The sequence below is a fragment of the Ixodes scapularis genome, unplaced genomic scaffold, assembly GCF_016920785.2.
Source record: "Ixodes scapularis isolate PalLabHiFi unplaced genomic scaffold, ASM1692078v2 PGA_scaffold0__279_contigs__length_252992795, whole genome shotgun sequence".
NCBI lineage: Eukaryota > Metazoa > Arthropoda > Arachnida > Ixodida > Ixodidae > Ixodes > Ixodes scapularis.
The window spans coordinates 14731399-14750687 of NW_024609835.1; the positions used below are offsets into that span (position 1 = coordinate 14731399).

The 19289-nt window shown below is 49.1% G+C and overlaps 1 non-coding gene across 1 annotated transcript; it reads left to right on the forward strand.

The window, feature by feature from the left end:
• Positions 1-1388: 1388 nt before the first annotated feature.
• Positions 1389-1461, forward strand: Trnak-cuu. Its single transcript has one exon. It is a non-coding gene; the product is annotated as a tRNA-Lys (tRNA).
• The last annotated feature ends 17828 nt before the right edge of the window (positions 1462-19289 follow it).

A 19289-nucleotide genomic window follows, 5' to 3' on the forward strand; every position in this document is an offset into this window, starting at 1 on the left:
TCTGTAGAAAGGAGGCTGTTAGAAAGCGGGAATGCGAGCTCCTTGCCGAAATTTAATTGGGCAGGAGTGAGACCCGTTGACCGATTAGTGGTTGTACGGGTTGCGAATGCCAGCTCGGGCAGTTTCGCGTCCCAGTCCTTGTGGCGCTCGGTGTAGGCCACTAGCATCATCTTAAGGTTTCGATTTACCCTTTCCGTGATGTTTGCTTCCGGGTGGTACGGGGAAGTTCTTTTGTGCTTGATTCCCAGTACCGCGCATGCGTCCACAAACACCTTACTCGTGAGATAGGAGGCATTATCGCTTACAAGCTGTGCAGGAAAGCCAAACCTAGCGAATGTTTCGAGTAGACACTCCCAGATTTTTTGCGAATCCAGCTTCCGCAAAGGGAATAACTCGACCCACTTCGTGAAGTGGTCGGTTACCACGAACAAGTACTGATTGCCGCGGGTACTACGTGGGAAGGGGCCCATGACGTCACAGCAACAAATCTGCCAAGGGCTCTGACTCGCGATTGGTTGCATGAGACCAGGGGGCTGGCCACCACGTGGTTTTGCCTTCTGGCACACTGAGCAGCTACGAGCATATCGGAGCACATCCTGCCTCATGCCTGGCCAGGTAGCAATTTGGGATAACTTTTCGTAAGTCTTGCTCCCACTGCTGTGTCCTGCCAAGGCAGAGTCATGCATGTATCGGATGAAAAGCTTACGTAGCTTGCGGGGTATCACGGTCCGGAACGCCGACAGGCAAGACGTCTGGCACCGTGGTGAAGTGGGCTGCAGTGGTCGGTTTAGGGATGCAGTCCTCCCGTTTGGTAAACGGAGTCAGCTCTGGTTGTTGTCCCAGCCGGTATCCACCACCAGAAAAGTCGAGTGTCATGCTTTCGCCTGTAATGAAATCTCGGCCCAAGATCACAGGTACCACGAGTCCTGGCAGATAAAGATATCGCTGACGCCGCTTCTTTCTATTAAACCGAATCTGCAGCCTCACGGCTCCTCCAGCTGTTATCGCTGTACCAGAAGCTAGCTGCAAACGGGTTTCGCACTCCCGGAGGCTTATCTTTTTTGCTTTGCAGAGTTCGAAAACGAAATCCCCTATGAGCGAGATAGCGGCCCCGGAATCCAAAAGTGCGGCAATGGGAAAATCAAGCAGTGAAATCGTCATGCGCGGTTCAATGATATTAGGCTCGGGCTGGATTCGACATACCGATGGAATCTGTGCAACGGCCTCACTGCTCCCAGGGACTGCAACGGCCGTCGGCGAGTGGCTGTCTGGTTTCAGCGTCGCCGGCCGTAGTAGTTTCCCTGGTTCTGGTTCCGGCCCTTTGCCGCCGTCTCGTGTCACCTCTTGTTTGTAGTGTCCAGAAGTCTTGGACACTGGTTTCGGTGATGGCCCGGCTAGCTCAGTCGGTAGAGCACGAGACTCTTAATCTCGGGGTCGTGGGTTCGGGCCCCACGTTGGGCGCCATTGTGGTCGGTTTGCCTTGCTGCATACCCGACCCGGAGGAATAACACGGAGCCGTCGGTTTCAACAACAAGAAACTACATTTAATTGGACATGAACAAGACGATTAACATTGCTACCGGCGCTGCCGGAGTCCAGACAGCGACTCCCCGTGCGCCGCCTCTGATCTGCCTTATCAAGGCGGCGCATCCGATGTGCGCGTGGCTGGCGTGACGTCGCCGCCACGCGGGAAAAGTTCGGCTTGAGCCTCGCAGTCGGGCAACTTGGCTTGAAAGCCGCCAGGGTGGCCACAACCTGTGTTACTCTTTATGTGAGTGAATCGTCCTCTATTTGCCTGCAGTCTCAGGGATGTATAGGGTGATCCGAGTCACCAGGCTCGATCTAAAACGGACCATAAAAATTGACGCCTGCACGTAGCAATCTCAACCTTTCGTCAAAGGTGTATTTCACAGGTCGGTTTTTTTCTTGTAAAAATTACGAAGTGTAGCTTTCTGTCTGTAAAAAATAGGGCTAAGAAGCTTGCCAGGGTTTACGGCAGGCGGTGACGCAGACGACCAATTCGAATAGTGGGGTGTGTTTGGCGTTCTGTTGATAGATGGCCCTCCCTCCTTACCGCTACGGCTCGCGACCACCGTGGTTTATTAAAATGAACATAATCTGTTTGAAATGTACATTTGGTTAAAATAAATGCGGATAATAAAATCAAAACGTAAAGTAAAAAAATACGAAAAAAAAACGAAACGCGTCTGCATAACTACGGCGCTTTTGCTGCCAACGCATTTCGTCTGCGTGTCGTCTGCTTTCGCTGGTCGCTTTCGGACGTTGCTCCCAGCGCCATCTATCAATAATACCGCCAAACATACGCCGCTAATCGACTTGGTCATCTGCGTTTCTGCCCGCCGTAGACCCTGGCAAGTTTCTTGACCCTACTTTTTACAGACAGAGAGCTACGCTTTGTAATTTTACAAGAAAAAATCGACCTGTGAAATACACCTTTGACCAAGAGTTTAGATTGCTACGTGCAGGCGTCGACTTTTACAGTCCATTTTAGATCGATCCTAGTGACTTGGGTCACCCTATATTTTGTCTGACACGCAATCGTTGCGTGTCGTGCTTTTTCTTGCGTATCTGTAATGATCTTCCCTGTCTCATGTTAGTTTATGTCAACTATTTAGCATACTGCCAGCGCGCTCACCCTTCTTTCAGCCAGAGAAACGAGGTGAGGGGAATCAAGTACGCATTCACACAAGTAAAAACTAGAGTCACTAATATGGTGGAGGCGACATTTCCGCCACATCCCCGTTTTCACTACTCTCTTTACTCTCTTCTTTGTGGAGGCCGCCACACAAAGAAATATAAACATCCTGCACGCACTCAAAAAAAAAAGAAAAGATCTTTCTTTTCGTTGGAAATTAACTGTACCGAAGTCGCTCTGCTCCGCTCCTTAGAAAGTAGGGGTTCTCACAACTCCAAATGTTATAAAAAATGTAAAAAAAATATAGTTTTTTGTCTATTATAATCAAATCAAATTCGTACCAACTGCTTTTCTCAAGAAGTATCTTTGGAGCGATCGTGCATACAATTTTCGGCACGTGAGCTACAGAAAAGAAGAAAAAGGAAACACACTAGGCTATGACAGACATAAATTAGATTATCAAATACCCGGCCTCTTAAAAGAGCACCCTGTTTTCATGACGATAATTGAAGGAAGTACGCCTGCGCAAGCCTTAAAGAAGAACGTGAATATGTATCTTTTGTTGCTTTAAGAATGACGGGTTAGATTTTTTGTGCGCTGGTGGTGCTTATAATGTGCACCGTTTCTTTGCATGGTTTTGGGGAAAATAAGAACGTTTTCTTTGATGGATGGCTTATTTGTCCAGTTGTAGTGTGATGGTGTAATTTTATTTTGCAGTTTTGTTGCGCGGTGACATTCTCTGTGCAGTGTTTGTGAAAACTTAAAAAAAGTTCGATGAGCGTTGCTTTGTCACTTCATCAGTGACTGCCTTGTTTTTATTTCCTTGGTTTCGTCGTTTTATGCAGTGTTATTTTATTTATTTTTTTAAATTTCTCATGTCATATTTTGTGTTTTCTAATTCATGGGGTTTACTTCGGTTGCCGAGGTAAATTCGAAGAATACATTCTAGGTCGCAAAATAGCACAGAAGCACCAGTCAGTGATACGCGCTCGCGCCATAAAAGGCCAGAGTGCGGTCGCTTTGCGAAAACATAAGAAACCATTAAGCGGCCAAATAGCTGAGATGACGTCAATTAACAAAAGCGCGCATGTAATCCCTAATTAGGCACTGCAATTTTTTTGTTAATCTGACCACTCCCTTTGGTCGAACTCTCTTGATGTTTTGATCAGGATTGAAAGCGCGAGTAGGAACCGTTCGCGAAATAGTTCCGGCAAGCAGTCGCACTGAGAGATGCGTTCTCAATCGGAGAGTAATCGAAAACACCGCTCCGATCGACCGTCGCGAAAAGGGGCTAACAGCCCCAATCCATGCCCGAAAGCGACGGATTGGGCGGGAGGCCAGTTGGAGGGGTTTCGGTCGCCGACCGGACCGCGTCTGCGATCGATCACGACGGGAACGACGCAGACGACGACGCAGGTGCGCCGAGTGTTATCCCACGAGAAAACCATACAGGGAACCAAGCGAGTCGCTCAACGGTAAAATGAGCGACGCTTTGGTTTGATTTTTTTTATAGATATACTTTTTGATACGAAGACAAAACATGTGTCTCGTGCTGAGCGATGGCTCGCAGGAAGTTTTTACGGACTTTAGCAGCTGTTCGAGGCGCCGGGCGTATTGTTCGCTCGCCACGGAGACTGAAAGGTCAAGACGTCTTTTATATATGCATACTATGACAAGAACAACGTGTCAAGCGCTTCTCAACTCAACAGCTGCGGTAGAAAGTTTGGAAAATAAAATAAATCAAACAATATTGTTTTAAATGTTGGTTTCTATACAGGGTGTGCGGAGGTAAACAAAACAAATAATGGCCGAACTTCCGGGGGGAGTATGTTCCTTCCTGTTGGCTATTGATTTTGCTTGCTTTTGAGGACACTCAATGAGTGGAGCATACTTTCACTGTCTCACCGCCGAGAACTAACTCCGATACCTCATGAAATTTTGATTTACGGGATTGACATGCCTTCCGGATCCTTTTGGTAGAAAGAAAGAACACTTGCTTGGGAGAAGAACGTGTTGGTTTAAGTCATGGATGAACGTCTGTTGCTAGTTGAAAGATATGCTTGTGTTGTCCCTGTTTTAATTGTTTTATTCTTTCTTCATCCATAAAGAACACTTGTTCCTCAAAGGAATTACAAATCTTCGAAGGTATCGTGGGCGCATCTTTAGGACTATCGTTCGACTCGTCTGGTTAGTATATCTGAGAACGGCTTAAAACCTGCAAATCCCTAAACGCGTCCAACTACTTCGTGAACGGCAAGGCATCGGCGATGGACACCTACTGGTACTACACAAAAATGAAGCGGCCCCTGCTTCATGTCTGTGCTACTATAGGTCGGATCTATTTGACATGATCGAATGACGTTTAAGCGAACAGCAGTCATTTTAGCCAATGACGTGTCACTGGGGCGCGTGTTAACCCCACCCCCCTATTCGCGGCGACAGTCTGAGGCGGCTCATTACAATTATAATTTACCCACCTCGCCCACCCGTGCACGCAGCTTCGCGGCGGCCCTTCGCTAAAGTGTCTCTCGATGAAAAGTCGGGGGCGGGACTTCGTTCGCTAAAACATCGTTCAAGCAAAACAGTGGCACCCTTATATGTCTGTTCAATTCGCCTGAACTGGTTGAACTATAGTCGGTTACAAGTCAAGAAGGTAGGAGAAGCTCCTCCCACAAGTGTGATGCGCCCGTTTCAAATCTCTCCGCAGTCGAAAGAAGAGTTCACTGGAAACGCTCCTTGTTCCGCTTCAGTGGATTCCCTCTTGTCTCCGATCCCACTTTTTAAGAAAGCGACCTTTGTATTCATCAGAGAGGGAACCGAGCCCCTGAAAGCAGCCTTTGTATCCATCGGGGGGGAAGCTAATCCCCGAAAGTCGTATTTGTTTCCGTCGGTGGGGGAGAACTCTAATCTCCCTCTCGTGGCTTCCACAATGCTAAGTCAAAGTCGAAAGATAAAGCAAATATGTACAGAAAGGCAAGACCCTCCTCGTGCGTTGTCCGCGACGTCACGGAAACGGTGGGACGCTATTGGATGCAAAGGTGGCGGAGGGATATCTGATTCCCTTTGAGGGGCATTTGCCGCTACCTGCTTGACTTGTAACCGACTATAGTTCAGCAGTGTAGGAACCGCCGCCTTTCATTGAACTGGAAGTTGCACGGCCGCTGCACTGGCGCGTTCGATTCACCGGCTCCGAAGTCAGCTCAGCGTCCGTGTAGAGGCAGACAACGAGAGCAGACGGAGAGAGCAGACGACACTCGCGGAGCCATTTCTCGGAGCTCTTGATCAAATTTCTGCCACGTTTAACAGCAAGGCCGAGACGGAGATTACATTTCCTCTTATAGATAAAAAGAATGTACCCTTGGTGGACGCTAAAGCGAGTTTCTAAAAGGGGGTAAAAATTAGCTCAAATATGATATCCTGAAAGCGTCTTACGCCCCTGCTCGAGCAGGTTTTGCTCCATGAGGGAAGTGTTGAAAGATTGATTCACGTAAATTATTTCTTTTTTATGCTACCTGCTAATATGGACACTGAGAACCCCTACATTTTTTTTGTTAGGCAATTTATTATGGTGTAAGACTTCCCAATTAATATTGTGCTAGCGTCACGCATATTTTTAAGAACATAATAATGAAAACATAACTGCTCGAAACCGAAACTGGACTGGGGAGGAAGTAGAAATATAGTGAACTAGAGTGTTGCCGGAAATCACATGGCTATGCAACGTTTTGGTTTTCAATCAACGTATTTGCAGCTTTTTAGAAGCCACAAAAAATGAGTATGATATTTTGCTTCTAAGTTTAATGTTGAGTGCGTGCCTTCGATGACCAACGACTTTGATTATCTTTGATGGTTGTGCCTAAACCACTGGTCATATTAGTAGGCTGGATCGCGGATCGGGAGCCCGTCGGTGTCGCCACCGCCGGCCATTGCTTGTCACCAGGCATTACAAGCAAGTCTATGCGAGAAACCCACAAAAGTAAGAATATTGAAGCATGTACGCTGTGCTCGGAGGCGAGAATTTTATGGCGTGCTGCGATCCTTATGTCGGGTGTTTGGAGATCGAATCGGTATTTGTCAAACGTTCGAACGACGATTAAAAAAATGAAAGCCGCTTACAACTCCCTGTAACACCGAATTAGAGCGCAGCTCTTGAGGAGGAGGAGGGAAGGGCACTGGGGGGGGGGGGGTTAAACTAACCAGTGGGGGGTCACGTGACCTTGGAGGTCACGTGACCCCCAGTGCCGATGATGTCATCACTGACGTCACTGATGAAGTCATCACTGACGATGACGATGCGGGTACCGATGACGTCATTAGCGACGTCACTGATGACTTCACCAGTGATGATGACGATGACGATGCGAATGTCGGTGACGTCATCAGTGCCGTCGCTGATGACGTCATCAGTGATGATGACGTCATCAGCGAGTGATGAGTGATGATGACGATGCGGATGCCGGTGACGACATCAGTGACGTCACTGATGATGACGATGACGATGCGGATGTCGGTAACGTCATCAGTGATGATGACGATGACGATGCGGATGCCGGTGACGTCATCAATGACGATGACGATGTGGATGCCGGTGACGTCATCAGTGATGATGACGATGACGATGTGGATGCCGGTGACGTCATCAGTGATGATGACGATGACGATGCGGATGCCGGTGACGTCATCAGTGATGATGACGATGTGGATGCCGGTGACGTCATCAGTGATGATGACGATGACGATGTGGATGCCGGTGACGTCATCAGTGATGATGACGATGATGATGTGGATGCCGGTGACGTCATCAGTGATGATGACGATGACGATGTGGATGCCGGTGACGTCATCAGTGATGATGACGATGACGATGCGGATACCGGTGACGTCATCAGTGATGATGACGATGACGATGTGGATGCCGGTGACGTCATCAGTGATGATGACGATGACGATGTGGATGCCGGTGACGTCATCAGTGATGATGACGATGACGATGTGGATGCCGGTGACGTCATCAGTGATGATGACGATGACGATGTGGATGCCGGTGACGTCATCAGTGAGGATGACGTCATCGGGGGGTCACGCGACATCGGCGGGGGTCACGTGACCTCGGGGGGTCACGTGACCTCGAGGAGGGGGTCACGTGACCTCAGGGGAGTCACGTGACCGGGGGGTCACGTGACCTCGGGGGGTCACGTGCCCCCCACGAGGTCACGTGACCCCGGTGGGGGGCTCGCGCGGTGCATTATGGGACATTTCCCATGATTCACCGGGGTCACGTGACCTCGGGGGGGTCACGTGCCCCCCACGAGGTCACGTGACCCCGGTGGGGGGCTCGCGCGGTGCATTATGGGACATTTCCCATGATGCACCGCGCGGTTACGCCGACGCCGACGCCGACGCCGACGCCGACGCCGACGGCGACGCCGCTCAAGCCGGAAACGGGCCCCTAAGAGCTGCGCTCTAAAAAATCAAACGTGCCGGAGCACGTACGGCTCAGCTGGCAAGCTTGCTCTCGTAGTGGAGTAAACAGAGGAACTCGCCGTCCATGAGACCGTTCTCGGGGAAGCCCAGAAGTTGATGAATTACAAAGAAGTGCCATCTCGACAGCGGCTTTCCGGAAGTGAGCCAATTCCGGGGAGCAAAGCCTTCAAGCTTGTTGTTTGCTAAACCCCAAGTAACGTTGGCTAAGCCGAACTCAACGAAACCGCCACCGACTCCGCTGTAACTCTAGGTAACTCTAGCCTCATTGAGCTGCACTACTGTGGAGTCACTCTCGACTACAAAATATTTATTTATAAGAACTCTGAGTGCCGTCAGTTTTAATGTTTCTACGCAGGCTGTTTGGCGGGATTATCGAAAGCCATCCAAAAAGTTTCAGTGCCAACAACAACTTAGAAACGGGGGAAAACGGCACTTCATCTCGTTCTTCCCATAGAGTTTCACGCATTGGCTGGTGTCAATCAATGGCCACCGGTGGCGACACTCGACTCCAGCTGCCGAGGCCGCGGTCCGCTATCCAGCCTACTACAATAGAGATCAGTGGCCTAAACTATAGAAAACAGCACGTGACCACGGAGAAGAGAGTGAGCGCGACTCAAACCGGCCAGTTTATATCGACGGTTTTTGAGTGGAAAGAACACGAGTTTCGAGCCGCGAATTGTATTCTGGATAGCTGAGCTCTCATATGTCATGTACAAATAAATAAATAAGCGCATAAATACCCTGTCAGTGTCCCTTTAAGTATCCCCTAAGCTCTCTTGGTTTTATTTACGATAGCTGAACAAAACTCACAAGCATTTGATAACAGCAAAGGACCATGCAATCATTAAGAACTTAGATTTAAAAAAATAATAAAGAAAAATAAACCTAGGCACTGACCAAAGCTTAGATGCTCCCACGAGGTAGCGCTAGTATTTGCATAAAGTTGTCAAGGTTTCACAGCTTACAGTTCGAGCGGTAAAAAGTGAAGAGCAAAATTGACTCTTGCGTATGAGAAGTCTTCGTCGGGTAACAGAAGAAGGCGTCGTCTGCTCCTGTGCTCACGTCTGCTTCTACTCAACTGCCGATATTTACTTCTTGGTGCTGTTCTTAGCATACAAAGTGTTTAAAAGTGCTCGATGGCAGTCACGTGGTTTATGGGTTTCGTTTGCAATGGGTCTGTTTCTCTAGGCCAGCTGCGCTGTAGCGTTCACGAGACGCGACCACGAAAAAGCCGCCTCCGATAGCGTCCGCGAGAAGCGACTATTGAATGCTGACGTGAAGCGGCGTCCTAGCGTCCCATCATGTACCCTCCACGAGCGTAAACTAGCATAAACTATCGTCTGTCAGCTTCCCTCGGCGTCTGCTCATGGTTCACGCTTACTAACAGAGCGTTTGAAAGGACGCGACGCTACGCACAGTGGAAACGCCACCTAAAAATATCCGACGTTTCTCGCCAGGGGCGCCGTTCAAAACTTGAGTGCTACAGGTCTATACAATCTGCGAGGAGGTTGCAAACGCGACGACCGTCTGGTAGCGTCTCTCCGCTCCTCCGCCCGGTTTCCTCCTCGGCACGTGGCGACGTAACGCACGCGCACTTGCAACGAATCTGCACAAGAGGCCTCCGCCATTAAATGGCCGACGCCCTCCACGGTTTGGGTTGCTCCCTCTCTTAAACATAGGCTTTCTACTGCTTATTGTCGTCAGTGGCGCCATCTGATGGGATATAACATTCCAAAAGTTCATGACATATACCGAAGGAGGCTTATGCGAGATTTTTATTATAGCATTAGGAAAAATACCTCTACACTCTTAGAAATAGGAAACTTAGAAAAAAGGCAACCTTCGCATAAAACACGAACTCCAGAACCATGAATAGTTCCTCATTCTTGGACAAATTATGGTGAACAAATGCTTAAGAATACTTTGCCTCGACTACTAAATTCATTTGAGGAGGCTGGCACCGATATATCCTCTATACCCCCTTCTGAACTCAGATATATTTTATGTTCATTTTCTGATACCGGTGCCCTTAGAACTGCCTGAGATGAAAACGAGCTATTTCCTAGAATTGTTTTGTGTTCCTTACCCGACCTAATCATGTTAAATTGCAACTGTATACTAATGTGTGGAGCTGTATCGAATGAGTGAATCTGATTGACCAGGAAGTGTTTTGTTACTGTGTGTGAGTGTTTTGTGAGTCCAATGCTGCCATCATTTAAGGGGGGCCGAGGGCCCCACAAGCTGCGTTTGTAGCTTTTTTCCTCGGCCTCCTCCATTCTGTATGAAATGGAAACCAATAAAGAAAGAAAGAAAGAAAGAAACGGGAAACAAAAGCATTCGCTTATGACTCTGGCGTGGCCTACAAGGTTGATGACTTGCGCTACATCTGCTGCCCAGAAAATAATAAAAACCTAGAACCGTTGTTGTTTTGCCTCATCTTTTATGAACTATGACCATACCGAACACTTGTTTTCATTGTTTAATATAAAACCAATTGGAAATATTTACAGGTCCCGACTTCTTGTGGCGTACAAGAAGTCTACGCAGTTCAAAAATAAAGTTTTTGAGGAGTTATGTAACCTAGTCCTTTTCACTTCCTCATATCAACTCCGCCCTAAAGAAAAATGGTTTGTTTCACCATCACATACATTATATTATAACCACACGCTAAATTACCAATTAACTACTTTGTTAAATGAATTACTTTTAAAAGGTGTTGATATTCATGCAATGACGCTGGCAGAGGTACGAGCATTATTTTAGGGTTGTTTTCTTAGGTACAGCTAAGGCACAAGGATCACTGTACCATTGTATACCACAATGAATGCATTAATTTTTGTTTTTTCTCTTGTTTTTGTTTGATCTATGATCTGTACATTTAAAATAGTGTTCTTTCTTTCAATGTAGCTATTGTGTTCGTTTTTGAAATTGCTTAGGGATAGCCTTCTGTAAAGGGGGCCAGGACCTCCGTCAAGCTGCTGCAGCAGCTTTTTGTCTTGGTCCCCCGTTTCAGTGATGAAACAAAATAAAGATTTATTTATTATTATAACTGTCAGAACAAAAATGTCCTACCATTGTCAACTCAGAAACAGAAGTATAAAAAGTTGGGCTTATCGCAAAAAGTTACTAGTTTTTTTTTTTGTTTTTTTTTTAAGTGGTGCATTTAAGATCAGTTGTAACAAAAACATTTTAAACGAAAAAGAAATCTTCATTTTCTAACAACCAAATCTCGGACACTTCGCGCAACGTATGAACTGTGCTTAACACTTACTGTTTGTTATGAGGTGAGCCTGACATGGCGTATCATTTCCAATAAAGCATGCTCTCCCCCAAAACCGAGACATTAAATCAAAAGGCGTCTAAATCAAAGCCCGTATATTGATCACGTGACCCAGACTAACTCGGTGTTCGGTGGCAAAGTCGAGTCACGTGTGACCGTACATAGTAACCGACGCAGTCACCCAGACTGAAGCCAGCTCCCACATGGTCCTCCCCAGCCGCGATCACGTACACACGGCGTGTCACGGTTCCATATTCTACCGCCTGGGCACAAATAATCAGAATAATAAAAGCTGTCACCAGGAAATCGACGTGACATACAAGTATCTGTAGCTCCCTTCATCGTAACGTGAACGCTTTTTTTGCTCGTGTTTAGTATTGTTTGTGTTGTTTCAGAAAATAGTAGGAGTGACATATAGCCAGACTACCTAGGACGAGGACATGGCCGTATGCGAGCCGGGCGCAGAAAATTTCGAGCACGTGAACGTTTTGACGTGCCTTTGTACGAAGGCAGATGATTGCTGATTGCCCTGGCTCATGTAGAAGGAACTAAACGGCGTGGACTTGAATGGTCTGTCGCGCGTCAAAGTATGAATTTGGGGACTACTATCGATGACCGAGGAATCATCCAATAATGAAGGACCTAGTCCGGCCAAGTAAAACACAAAGTGTGCAAAAAGGAGAACTTGAGCGGACCTTCCCAGTAAACTCGATCAGTCAACGCTTCGCTGAAAGCAGACTATCCATGACAAGTAATCATTACTTGTATTTGATTACTTTTTGGAGTAATTTTGTAATAATTTAATTGCCTTTACTAGGTAGTAATCACGAGAGTAATTTGACTACTTTTCAAAGCAACAAAATTGTGTGTATCCCTTAATACCTTTCCTCCTTTCCCTAATGGCGCCTTTTGTTCCCACAACCTTCCTACCAAGGAATTATTAAACAAGGTCTTCGCCAGAGGGACGATCTAGCAAAATTGGTCGATATAAAAGGTGAGTAGTTTACAACCCGGTAATTTTGATCTAACGGGTCAACAGCACGAAAGGCTCGTTTTTAGACCGGCAGAAAGATACGTGGTTTTTAAGTTCTGAAATAATCTGAAAAGAAATGGTTATGCTTTAAAGTAACAGTTAGTTACTTTTCCTCTAAAGCAGGGGTCGGCAACCGGCGGCCAGCAGGCGAGATATGCTGCCCGCGAAGGAATCGGCTCCCGGCACGCTACTAGACAAATCACTCCCCCCCCCCCCCCTCACACACACACACACCAAGACATATTTCACGACTAATGCCGCAAGCATTGTGGTCGGTTGCAACTTTGGTGTAATTGGACGTACTGGCCCTGAAGCGTCCTACCACGAGATTAGTTTATTCTCCATGGGAAAATTGCTGTGCACCACAGTGATGCATTGGAAATCAATAATGGAGGTCGTTGTATTAAGCATAATTTTCGTTTGGCATACCTTCCGACCATTGTCAATTTTAAGTTTTTGTCGCACTCGGGGGCTCGCTGTGAGGATTCTGACCAAGTGAATGGTCAGATGGCAAACATTTTATAGCCACATTACAAAGAGAATTCGGATGGTTTTTCAGCTTGTCACGGTCAGTGGACTTTGGAATCGGAACTGTGTGGTTCTGCGAGAATGATGGAAGCACGCCCCGCAACTCCAATAGCCACGAGAAAGAGAGCTGAGCATAACAGTTCCCTTTCCGTTTTATCTGTAATTTTCGTGAGCTGATCGACTCCCCCCTCCTCTGGGTTTTCACCCGGCCAGCTCTGTTTCCGCTTTGCGACAATTTGGTCCGCGGCAGAAAAATATCGCCCACCCCTGCTCTAAAGTAGTCGACTAATCCAATTAAATACATAGTAATTTTGACGTGTACAACACTGGCTGGAAGCCGTCGCTTGTTTGGGACATCAAAAATGAGATCGAACCTGGTGGGAAGAACCTCTTTTGCCATCTTGGACTTGAATCTTTTTTAAGTGCTCCCTACTTGCGAAAGAACTTCGAGTCAGTAACAGCTTAACAGAAGGCAGGCCGCGGCGAAGCCCGAGTATCAACTGATCCTTAAAGAAAAGAGGTTTTAAATACGAGCAAACAAAACACTCGCACCTTGGTAATTATAGGCCCCAGCCATTACAAATATCATATTCGTCTGATCATTGTATGAGCGGGTAACAAAGAAAAACGCCTTCAAAGTTGCGCCAAAAACAATGTCCCTCCGAAGTGGCGAGAAAGGCGAGAGGGGAGGAAGGGGGACCAGTCACTCGAGGCTACGAAATGACCGGCTGGGGGACCCGTTGGGGGACTGGCCGCGCTTCACTCGTAGAGTTGCCAGAGGTCGGCATTTTAGGTCGCCCTCCCTCACCCTCACCCTCACAGCCACACGCACCTAAGCCCCTCACTCACCCTCACCCTCACAGCTACACTCACCTTCAGCCCCTCAATCACCCTCACCCTCACGGTCACACTCACCTTCTGCCGTCCACTTACCCTCACTAAATCTCACGGCCCTCACGCACTCACCGCCCTCACGCCCCTCACGCCCCTCACGGCCCTCACGGCCCTCACACCCCTCACCGCCCCTCACGGCCCTCATGCCCCTCACTCGCTCATGACCCTCACGACACTCACCGCCCTCACGCCACTCACCGCCCTCACGCCACTCACCGCCCTCACGGCCCTCACCGCCCTCACCGCCCTCACGGCCCTCACGCACTCATAGCCCTCACGCCACTCACCGCCCTCACGGCCCTCACCGCCCTCACGGCCCTCACGGCCCTCACCGCCCTCACGCACTCACGGCCCTCACGCCACTCACCGCCTCACGCCACTCTCCGCCCTCACCACCCTCACGGCCCTCACCGTCCTCACCGCCCTCACGCCACTCACCGCCCTCACGCCCCTCACCGCCCATGCGGCCCTCACACCCCTCACGTCCCTCACGCACTCATGGCCCTCACGCCACTCAGGCCAGCTTCAGATGAGGCAATTTCGCCCAGAAACTTTACGTCGCAACACCAGCAACACGGGCCGCCCGCGATCACACGCAGCAACCAATTGCTGCAATTTGCCATCGTTCATCATAAAATTTTATTTTTCTTGCACTATTTAGACAGAATTACGCGTTATAAACGTGTTTTTATGCATTTAAACCTCGTTAAGAATACTAATGCACCTTTCTAAAACAGTTCAAACTATTTAAAAAAAAAAAAAAACGATCGATTTAAAATCAGAACCAAGTCATTCGGTGTCACCATCACCGGCACGAGGTATCACGTGAAAATTTTGCGTCCCTGATTGGAGGCAGCCGCTTCGAACGTATTCGAATTGCTCCGAGTCGCTTGCTTATTTCGAGCCGGACCCGATCACAGCAATTTGTGTCGATCTAGGGAAAGCTAGAGAACAACCCGCCATTAACACCAAAATTGCTGAGAAAGATGCTCGATCTGAAGGGGGCCTCGCGCACTCACCGCCCTCACGCACTCATGGCCCTCACACACCTCATGCACTCACCGCCCTCACGGCCCTCACGGCCCTCATGCCTCTCATGCCACTCATTGCCCTCACGGACTCATGGCCCTCACACCCCTCACGCACTCACCGCCCTCACACCACTCACGCACCCATGGCCCTCACGCCATTCACCGCCCTCACGCCCCTCACGCACTCATGACCGTCACCGCCCTCACGGCCCTCACGGCCCTCACCGCCCTCACGGCCCTCACCGCCCTCACAGCCCTCACGGCCCTCACCGCCCTCACAGCCCTCACAGCCCTCACTCACCCTCACACTCATGAATTTTTGGGGTTCAGAAACTCACTCACCCTCACCTCACCTGTGAAGATGAGGGTGAGTGAGGTTGAGTAAGGGCCCTCATGAGTGAGGTTTGCCGAGGTATGATAGTTGCTGACGTTCAGATCCGTCGTCGTTCTGCCGCTGCGTACACTCGCTTTTATCCGCTGACCAGTCGTAGTAACAATTCAATCGCCCGAAATTTTTATTGCTTTCTTGTTTGTTCGTGAAGTTGAGGAATGAATCGTGACACTGAAGCGGCTGACTCGTGCTCCCACGTGAATGTCGGCTGCGCAAACCGAGTTTGGCGTCGTTGCTCCTTCCGCTTGCCGCCCTTACTACGCCGACGCCAAGATGTCCAAAAGGGGGATTCCCACATTATACAAACAGAGAAGTTTGGGCCCAACAAGCATACTGTTTTTGTCTCGAAGCGTGCTCTGGAGGGCGCATCAGGCGTGTGAGTTCGGGTCTATAAAAAAGGCTCGTCTGAACCCGACGCTCTGCCGACCATCTTTGAACGTAAGATCTCAACGCATCAAAAGGCGCACACAATGGGGAGATGAAACTAGGGAGGAATAGTCAGGCGACTGTTCCAGGAACCATTTAGCTACTACGTTATCAGTGGTAAACTGTATACAGAAAAAAAAAACCTAGAGCATGTAGCCAAAGAGTGGGGTTCCGTTGGCTATTTTGTGCTGTCTAATATCTGATGTTTTGTTGTTGTTATTTTCTTTTTTTTTTCTTTTTTTTTAGTTTTTATTTGTGTCGCTGAAGCGAATATACTTCCCGGACGGACTCCGCTACGCGAGTCTTTAGGGAGTTTTCGTAGACAGCGCTGCCCTTTCCGCTAAGCGTTCCGCAACGAAGAAGTTGCTACTGCGCCTGCGCGCCGATAGCCTTGACACTGGAGTTCCCGCTATCGTAGCGGGTTGCGGAGGGCCTTGCGGGACGGCGAAAACGATCTACGAAAACTCCCTTTTTTTTAAGCAACTCCGCTACCCCGTTATTTGGGAGTGGAGGGCTTGTGTTGCAATAGGTGGGCACACAATTCATCATGCGGCTTTTCCGAAGATATATTATGCAATATTAACTTAGTTTTTAGATTTTAAATACAAAGATGACGGCCGACCAAGCCCGCGAATACATGGAGTCGAATAGCGCCAGACACCAAGAACAAGTCACATTTGGCCAATAAACTTTTTAGAAAATTACTGATAACTTTTTTATAATATAACGGTTAGTTCTGAAACTTCGGCATCTGGTTGGGACAGCTGCATTAGGGCGGAGGCTGAGCGTTTGGCAAGGCGTCGTTTGCTTTATAAGAAAAAAAATATAAAATTTTTGGAAGGATCCGCTGTACAATGAGAACGGTGGCAGCTCCATGTTCAGACGACTTATTTCCGTCGACGAAAGAAAAATTGTCCTATTAAAACGTCCTATTTCGTATTTGACCAATCTTGGAAGACCGTCCACATCGGCTTTTCGGTCGTGCTGGTCACCAGAAGGGAAGCAGGTGCAGGTGCCTGCTTTCTGCTTCTTGAGGAACGATCTACGAAACTCACTGTTACGGCGCAATCGAGCGGTTGTTGTAGAATCACTCTAGCAATATTTTTTTCATGAAAAAAAAAAAAAAAAAACGTTTTTATTATTTGAATTTGGGGCGTCAATACCTAAAGGAAATGATTCCTCTAGAAATGTCCGCAACTCTTTTGCGCGACTTGTCAAGACTATGCTGCAGCCTAGGATATCTGCGCGAGCGCCGCAGTTCGCTTGCGTTTTATTTGCGTGCGCACCCGGAATAGGGGCCAACATAAAAGGGGGGGGGGGGGTGCGACCCGCCCCCCCCCCCCCCCCCCTTTATGCTTACCAGTCGCTACCTTAGGAAGAAAACAAAACATACTCCAACTTTTTATTAAGGAATCCATGCTTAGTTTTTTTGTGAAATCCAAATTATTGGCTTAACAGAATAAAAATGAGCAGTGCTTCGGCCAGTTCTCTCTGCAGAACCCCCCCCCCCCCCCCCCTCCCCCAATTATTCCAAGCCTGACCCAATAATCCGTCACTGTCCCGTAAGAATCTTTGACAGCGCTGCGGAGACTACACCTCGCTGAAAACGTAGCACGTACACGACAGTAAACACCACGTATAGCTTTTTCATCATTCTGGCAATCATAAGTCACGTTAATTACGCCGAGAATATTCGAAACTGCGTCCGCGGCGAGCGACCTGCAACTGCTTCTATGGCCAGGCAGTGCACAGCCGGGGATAGCGCACGGGACTCACCGCAATCCGAAGCTCTCGGCCAGAGGAGCCCTGGAGGCGGAGGAGCACGAAGCGCGTGTCTGCATCATCCCGGAGACGGTAGGGAGCGCGTATCCTTCGGGGCGTGAGCACACTGCGGAGCGGACGGAGCAGCCTTCCCGGGCGGCCCACTCGGAACCGACTGACGCCTGGAGCGGGCGAGCGAAGCGCACACCGCGACTCCGGCGAGACCAACACGGTTCGGGAACAACGCCCAAGCGCGCTGGGCGCCGCAGGGTCACGCCGCCGACGACGATCGGGCAGAACCGTTCGCTACAAGAAAGAAGAAATGATCGACGCTGTTCTCCGCCCCGTAGAACACAGTCGCGCGGAAGGCCGCCGAGCACGATACCTACACCCTCGGAGGCTTGCTTAGCCGGTGTCATCTTCAACGCTCGTGCCCATCGCTCGTGCCTCCCTCGTTTTCCGGAGCGACGCAGATGTGTGTGCTGGGCAGGTGAGATCGCACTCCGGACCGCGGGTTTGTGAATGAGCTCCCGCTAGCAACAGGAAGCTCTATAGAGTACGGATTACTAATAGTCTCTATTAGAAGGCTGTACGCTAAATCCAGTGACTCGAAAGCGCTTTGAGCGGAAGTGGGGAATCTATCTGAGTTTCATACAATACGCTTCTGTTTCACAGCCTGAGCTCGCGGTAGCAATACCGCTCCGTACGGCAACGTTACGCAAATCTACGGTGCCGGCAGCGCGTTTACCATGTTGCCGGCGTTTACGTTTACAACGTTCACAAAGAAGCGGTTTCTCGATTTCCGCCTAGTGTCGTCAAGAAAATGGCATGCTGCCCCCAGTCCGCGATCCTGGAGGAGCCGCAGCAACGGTAGTGGATCTGGCGAAGATCTGTTCTGCTGCAGGTTGACAGTGCACGGAAGCTTCGGCAGCCAGGAGTTTGGACGCTGCGGCGACAGCGACACTCGCTTGACAAAGCCTGGCAGATCGCCACGAGAAGAGCCCGCCGAAATGGAAAAGGGGGAGTGGCCACTGATCTCTATTGTAGTAGGCTGGATTCCGGACCGCGGCCTCGACAGCTGGGGCCGGGTGTCGCCACCGGCGGCCAGTGATTAGCACCACCAAATGCATGGGACTCTACTCGCGACTCCAGCAAAACGGACTCCGCCAAGCGGGAAAACCGGGAACCAGCCGGTCCAGGTCGCTCCGCGCCCCTCCGCGTCTCTGGTGGCTTTCGCGGAGACGTGTTGTCGGCGCGGTGGCGAACGATGTAATTTGACGAGGGTCCGAATATTTCTTAAGTTTGCCTGAGTTGTCTTTAGTGTGGTGAAGCCTGAGTAGATTGTTTTCTTCTATTACGTGTTTGAAAGCCCGTTTACTCCACAGCACACGGTCGCGTGCTTTCGATTTCTTGGATGGGGAGGAATCACGGAAAACTTTTTGATTTCTTGTCTTTCTCGAATCACACTCAAAGTGACGACTGCTTGGTAACTGATACTGGAGAGAACATTAATGTTGCAGTCAAGTGAATGGGAAGGTTCGATAGCTGCTTTTCTTGAGTTTGGTTGTGTTCGGTTAGCTTCAAGTTTGAGCCATCCACGCCGGTCGGTGCGTTGGCAATTCATCTTGGCTGCTTTTCGCCGAAAAAGCCTCTGGACCACACTGAAGGAGTTGGGCTGACTTCGCAATTACTTGATTCAGGAAAGTTTGCTCACTGCAAATGATGAATGAGGGAAATTATCTGTTTTCAAAAGGTGGGAGACAAGTCTCGCAACTTTAGATGCTGTCACGGCATCTTCACCTATC